Source organism: Jaculus jaculus, chromosome 2, assembly GCF_020740685.1.
Source record: "Jaculus jaculus isolate mJacJac1 chromosome 2, mJacJac1.mat.Y.cur, whole genome shotgun sequence".
NCBI lineage: Eukaryota > Metazoa > Chordata > Mammalia > Rodentia > Dipodidae > Jaculus > Jaculus jaculus.
This window is the reverse complement of record NC_059103.1, coordinates 44804722-44811783: the sequence shown is the minus strand read 5'-3', so window position 1 is coordinate 44811783 and position 7062 is coordinate 44804722.

The window sequence follows — 7062 nt, the reverse complement described above, 5'->3', positions numbered from 1 at the left end:
ATTCTCTCTCTCTCTCTCTCTCTCTCTCTCTCTGCCTCCTTCTGTCTCTTTCATTCTCAAATAAGTAAGTTAAAATGAACAAAAAAAAATTTAAAAAAATAAATAAAAAGAATGGCATCGGGTGGGCTGGAGAGATGGCTTAGCGGTTAAGCGCTTGCCTGTGAAGCCTAAGGACCCCAGTTCGAGGCTCGATTCCCCAGGTCCCACGTTAGCCAGATGCACAAGGGGGCGCACGCGTCTGGAGTTCGTTTGCAGTGGCTGGAAGCCCTGGCGCGCCCATTCTCTCCCTCTCCCTCTATCTGTCTTTCTCTCTGTGTCTGTCGCTCTCAAATAAATAAATAAATAATGAACAAAAAATATTAAAAAAAAAAAAAAGAATGGCATCAGGGCTGGAGAGATGGCTTAACGGCTAAGGCATTTGCCTGTGAAGCCTAAGGACCCAGGCTCGATTCCCCAGAACCCACATAATGCATTGTAGCAAATGCATCTGGGGTGCCTTTGCAATGGCTAGAAGCCCTGGTATACCCATTCTCTCTCTTGCTCTATCTGCCTCTTTCTCTCTCTCTCTCTCTTAAATAAACAGATAAATAAATAAAATAATCTTAAAAAAAAAAAAGAATGGTATAAGCTGCAACCACTGTTAAGACCTTTCAGAAACAAGGTAGTAAGCGACACAGTAAGTAGAAAAATCATGCAGGGGTAGAGATAGCTGGGGTCCGTGGAGGCACATGAAAGGGGTGAGCGACCCTGTCTTGGGAAGGCTTCCTGAAAGAGCGCATGTGAAGATGGTGTACATTGATCATGCTGATGAGCAACCACATGGGGGGGAGTGGAAATTGGGAAGTAGCAAAAGAGGCCATTTGAAGCAGAGGAACCCACGCAGGGAATGGGAGGGACTGAAGGAGCTGGGAGTTGCTGGAGCATGAAGGAGGAAGGAGGGCTGCAGCAGCAGGACACACACACCTGGCGAAGGGTACTGCCCCCAGCATGGGCAAGAGCAACGGAAGAGAGTGACCACCCAAGCAGCTGAGTGCGGTGCTGGGCTCCTGGTACCGCTGCTCTCAACGCTGGAGCTGCCCTGGACTCCCCAAGCAGTGCTCCGCCCCTCCCCCAGGGCCTGGGTCAGGAATGACTAGGAAGCTCTTCAAATTCTCATGCTGAACACTACCTGGCCCACACGAACCATAGCAAGTTCTTAAGGTGGCTTTATCCTTAACTTTGTCAAGCACATACCAAAAAAGGCTGACTAAATACTGATGTGCCCATCACCCCCGTTCAGTGCTTACTCGTATGCTGTTTGTTTACTGCTCAGGTATTGGTGCTAAGGCGGCTCTCAGTGCCCAGTTGGGGCACTGTCCTGGAGTTACAGACACTGACTCTTGCATTTGTTTACCCAGGGGTGGGCCTGCTCCTGCTTAGAGCAGAGCCTGAAGGAAGGAAAGGTGACTCTTGGATTCACGTAAACCAAGAGTGAAGCCACTGCCTCTGCTGTTGCCACCGCTCTGATGTCACCACCGCCTCTGCTGGTGCTCACAGGCACTTGGTGGCATTTTTATTCGACAGGAAAAAAAAAAAAAAAAACAGCAGTAGTGAGCAAGTCGAGCCAAGGACAGGCCACAAACACGTGAGGAATCAGCATTACATGACCAAGGAACTTTGACCCGAAAATATTCTTTTCTTTTTTTAAATATTTTTGTTCATTTTTTATTTATTTATTTGAGAGCAACAGACACAGAGAGAAAGACAAATAGAGGGAGAGAGAGAGAATGGGTGCGCCAGGGCTTCCAGCCTCTGCAAATGAACTCCAGACGCGTACGCCCCCTTGTGCATCTGGCTAACATGGGACCTGGGGAACCGAGCCTTGAACCGGGGTCCATAGGCTTCACAGGCGAGTGCTTAACCGCTAAGCCATCTCTCCAGCCCCCCGAAAATATTCTTTAAGCATTTGTTCAAACAACAGGACCAAGAACACACACACAAACACACGCACACACACACGCGCACACACATACACACACACAGTTCACGGATGCTATATCCCTCTAAGCCCACCTGTTGTTTTCAATAATTCTGTGGACAGTTCCTTACTTTTCATGTCGTTGCTTTCGATGATAGTTAACAGAGCTCACACATGGACAGTCACATTGTTCTGGGTCAGAAGTACAAGCAGACACTGAGGAAATGGGGCAAAAAGCCCAGCTCGAGTTCAGTCGGCACCTCATAAGAGTCTTGGTCAACACTGGTCATCTGTGCTACTCGGGGTAGGACAAGCGAAGGCAGAGGAAGCTCAGCTGCATTACTGTAGGCAAGCCAAGCACTTGGCTGGAAGATTAAGCTCAGGGCAAATTACAAGACAGGGACTTAGCAGACAAAGCACCTCCCAGAAATACTCTCAGAAATGTTATTTGTAAGCTCCATGAGAAGTGTTCTCACAGTTCTTTCCCATAGTTCATTTTCACTGCTTGTTCTGTTTTTGTTTTTTGTTTGTTTGTTGTTGTTGTGTGTGTGTATTGGTGGGTGGGTTTGGTTTTTCGAGGTAGGGTCCCACTGTAGCCCAGGCTGACCTGGAACTCACTATATAGTCTCAGATGGCCTTGAACTCATGGCGATCCTCCTACTTCTGCCTCCCGAGTGTGGGGATTCATGGCATGCACCACCACGCCTGGCTCACTGTTCAGTCTGATCATTTATTCCCACATGTGAGTAGGCTGAAGACACCAGTTCCTCACCCTGAGCACTCCCAAAGAACCAGCACATTCTGTCTCCTCCATACCACCACCACTTCATCAATAACCCACAGTTCACATTCAGATGCTTTGTTGGCCTCAAGTATACAAGTTGTCAAGAAAGAAAACAATTTTAATGTCTTTAGCTTGTTTCTGATCAGGACCTAGCTGACTCCAAGCGATTCTCAGGGAAGCTGAAGTTTGAGATTCACCCTCTGGCATTGATCACAGTGCTGCCCGTCTATCTGGTGGTCCTTGCCATGGTATCTGCACAATGCAGTAAGACTTCTTGGAAAGTCCCTCAGTGAAGTGACCTCCACCAGCACTTTCAGATGGTGACGGCGAGCATGCTGTGTGAAGCCACAGCCTCCTTTAACAGTTTAGCCAGGGCACACAGGCAGCCTCGTGCTTGGCTTCCAGAACAAGCAGTTGCTCTGAGAGGCACAGGGGAATAGCACAGGGCCATCTCCCTCTGGGCTGTCCCCAAGAAATCGGGGTGGGGCTGCTCTGCCTGCCCTCTCAATCCCACCTTCCCTGCTAAGTGAGTCCATTTAGGACTCAAATTCCTGCCCTTGCCCAGAGCCAAGGTGACAGGCGACAGCCCAGAAGACGTCATCCTTCCACGACTGACCAGGCCTGCCAGTGTGCTGCAGGCTGCAGGACTGGGGACCTTGACTTCTTCAAACCTGACCCTACTTCTGAGCCACTTTCCAACCCTTAAACTCTTGATTCTATCTGGAAAAAGGAGCCAAACTCAGACAAGGATGGGGAGGTCCATCTCACACTCAGAAGGCCCTAACCACAAACTGGTATTAATCCTAAATGGATGTGCAGCCCCTCCCACCAACTCTTTTGCCCATTCCAGATGTGTCTTTAAAATGTTTATGAATGGCTTGGAGGGATGGCTTAGCAGTTACGGCATTCGCCTGCAAAGTCAAAGGACCCAGGTTCCATTCCCCAGGACCCACGTTAGCCAGATGCACAGGGCGCGCTCGCATCTGGAGTTCATTTGCTGTGGCTGGAGGCCCTGGCACGCCCATTCTCTCTCTCCTCCTCCTCTTTCTCTGACAAATAATTTTTTAAATGTTTCTGAAATTAATGCTAAGGAGGAACTCAGGATGTCTCAACATCGAACACAGGTGTCTGTATAGCAGATCTTGACCAAATTCATGGGCCCTTCCCTCTGCTGGCACCTGTCCTCCAAGAGCCCCAAGCACTCCCGTCCATCACAGACCTTGGCAGCTTTTGTGCCGCTTTTATGGTCCTCCTACTCTGGAGGTCAAGACCACATTAAAGATGCTAGAGCTGGGCTGGACAGATTGCTTACCTGTAAAGCACTTGCCTGTGAAGCCTAACGATCCCAGTTGGAGGCTGGATTCCCCAGGACCCACATTAGCCAGATGCAGAAGGGGGCACACGTGTCTGGAGTTCGTTTGCAGTGTTCGGAGGCCCTGGCGTGCCCATTCTCTCTCTACCTGCCTCTTTCTCTCTCTTTGTCCATTGCTTTCAAATAAATAAGTAAATAAGTAAAATAAAAGATGCCAGAGGCTTCTGGTCTGATGGCCTTTCATCCACACCAATTCTTAAACCTCAGAGTTATAAAATTGCTTTTGAGCCAGGCATGGTGATGCACATCTTTAATCCCAGCACTCAGTAGGTATGTGTAGGTGGACTACTGTGAGTTCGATGCCACCCTGAGACTACATAGCAAATTCTAGGTCAGCCTGGACTAGACAGCAAGACCCTACCTCAAAGCAAAGAAAAAATTGCTTTGAAATTAGAAGCCCTCCATTGTGATGAAACATCACAGAATAAAGAAGTTTCCTCACTTAGGTTTTCTTCACATGATTTATGTGTGAAAAGGAGACGTGCCAACCAATTTGCTAAACACAATGAGACAGGCCTCACCACGGGTAAATTAGAATGTAGTTTATTTGTAGAATTTGACTTAACTAATTCTCAGTTCTTCCTGTTTCTCGCCATTATATTTAAAAAGTTCATTCTTTGCACAAGCATGGAAAATATTAAACAATGAATAAGAAGTAAATATTTCACAGTTAATGGCCAAAATAAAGTTAAAGGTCACACTAGGCATGTGGGAAGGAAGAACTGAATATAGCTCAGTACTTATCTCCAATATAATTTAAACCATCATGAGAAAAAGTCTCTTATTGCTCAGTGTTACATAGATGTATTGAAAAGTAAGTTATAATCAACAATATTCCTTAGCAATTTCATTATCCCCAAAGGAGCAGCAGTTTAATTTTTTTCAAGTTATTCTCATCAGAAATCAGAAACCTGAAACCTACGCAGAGTGAAGGCAGTTAGGATAATGTGAACCTAGAAGAGTAGTCTCTGGTGGAGAAGAATTTGCTGTGGAGTCTTGATCTAAGTTATTACCCAGCACAACCCAGACCAAAAGGGAAAATCACAGAAGGGGGGCACTTTGCTTATAAAGCAACCAGCTTATTTTCCAACATGTTAGCCTCTTTTTTTTTTTTTTTTTTTTTTTTTTTTTTTTTTTTTTTTGAGGTAGGGTCTCACTCTAGCTTAGGCTGTCCTGGAATTCACTATACAGTCTCAGAGTAGCCTCTTACTCACGTTGATCCTCCTACCCCTGCCTCCCAAGTGCTGGGATGAAAGACATGCACCACCACACCCAGTCTATAGTTTCCATTTTGCCTAATAAGATAGTCACCTTAAAATAAACCAAAAAGTCAGTCAAAATGAAGAATAGAGAATAATATAGGACTAGGGGCAGGGTGCCTGATCATTTAGATGTGCCACATGGATATGTCTTTGGCAGTGGCTGGCATTACGCAGGTCTGGAATCTAAACTCGCCACCAGGTGATTTTGTCTAGGGCACAGCAAGAGCTAATACTGGCCACATAGGTAGAAGAGAAAAGCGCAGCACCCGGAGCATAAGAGTACCAGGCCAAGGCCTGGAGTACGGCAACAAAGGAACCAAGGACAAAAAGCAAGGATGCTATCTCTTGGCACCTATGAGTGCCTCACTTGTTTCACCCTAGACTGGCTCTGCTGCACATCATGGCAAAAGAGACGAAGGAATCAGGGGCAAGTAGCCAGGACAGGACTGAAGAGTGAAGGCAAGTGACATAAATGTGACAAGAAGGAAAAGGGTCTCAAGGACTGTTGAGAGGGGAGCAAGAGCACAGACCATGCCTGGATGTTCCCGGCTGACCCACAACCAACAGACAATGTCTGGCAGAACCAGAGCCCCCAGCACAGCCTGGGCTAGCACAGCAGGGGCTGGACTCTGGGACCACAGGGGCTAGCCAGGCAGAGGCTGAGGATCCCCACTGAGTGAGGGGGGATCACAGTGTTTAATTCCCCCCTCGACTCTCCATGTGTATGATTGCAGACCTTGGCTTCCCGATCCAAAAGAAATAATTTGCAGAAGAACTATCCAATGAAAGACAGACTCATCACTTCCACTCCAATAGAAAAAGAACACAGACACGTTTGTACAATGTGGGGTGGTTTGGCTTGGAAGAACAAGGAAGTTGCTGTTTGGAGGGAGTTAGGCTGCTTAGAGTTTATGTTTTTACACTACACTTCCTCCAGCCCCAAACAATCAGGAGAGTTGGGCACAACCCGGGGAGGTAGACTAAGCCAAAGACGGATCGCTGAGAGTGAGATACCAGCCATGTCTCAAGCACAGGTCCATGCGTAATGGCTCCAAAAACACATTCAGTGGGTCCCAGCTCCCAGCGCCACCATCACAGTGTGTGGACAGCCACACAACCTCCCTGCCCTAGTAGCATCTGCCTTCACTGGTTCTAGTGAGGTGATGGAGCAAGGAGTTGCAGGTCCAAGCAGCCTCTGTCCTATGTGCACACCTTGGGTGGGGAGCAACAAATAGAGAAGCAGAGAGGTGCTTTCCCTGAGATCAGAATTCTCAGGGCTCATCAGAAGCCTCACTGGAGCTGATGTCCCTGTGGTGGTTTGATTCAGGTGTCCCCCATAAACTTGGGTGTTCTAAATGCTAGGTTCCCAGCTGATGGAGATTTGGGAACTAATGTCTACTGGAGGGAGCCTATCATTGGGGGCAGGCTTATGGGTGTTATAGGCAGTTTCCCCTTGCCAGTGTTGGGCACACTCTGCTGTTGCTGTTGTTCACCTTATGTTGGCCAGGGGGTGATGTCCACCCTCTGCCCATGCCATTACTTTCCCCTGCCATCAGGGAGCTTCCCCTTAAGCCTGAAAGCCAAAATAAACCTCTTTTTCTCAGAAGCTGCTCTTGATTGGGTGATTTCTACCAGCAATGCAAACCTGACCCCTCCAGGTAAAGAACCAAGACCTGCTGAGGTGCCT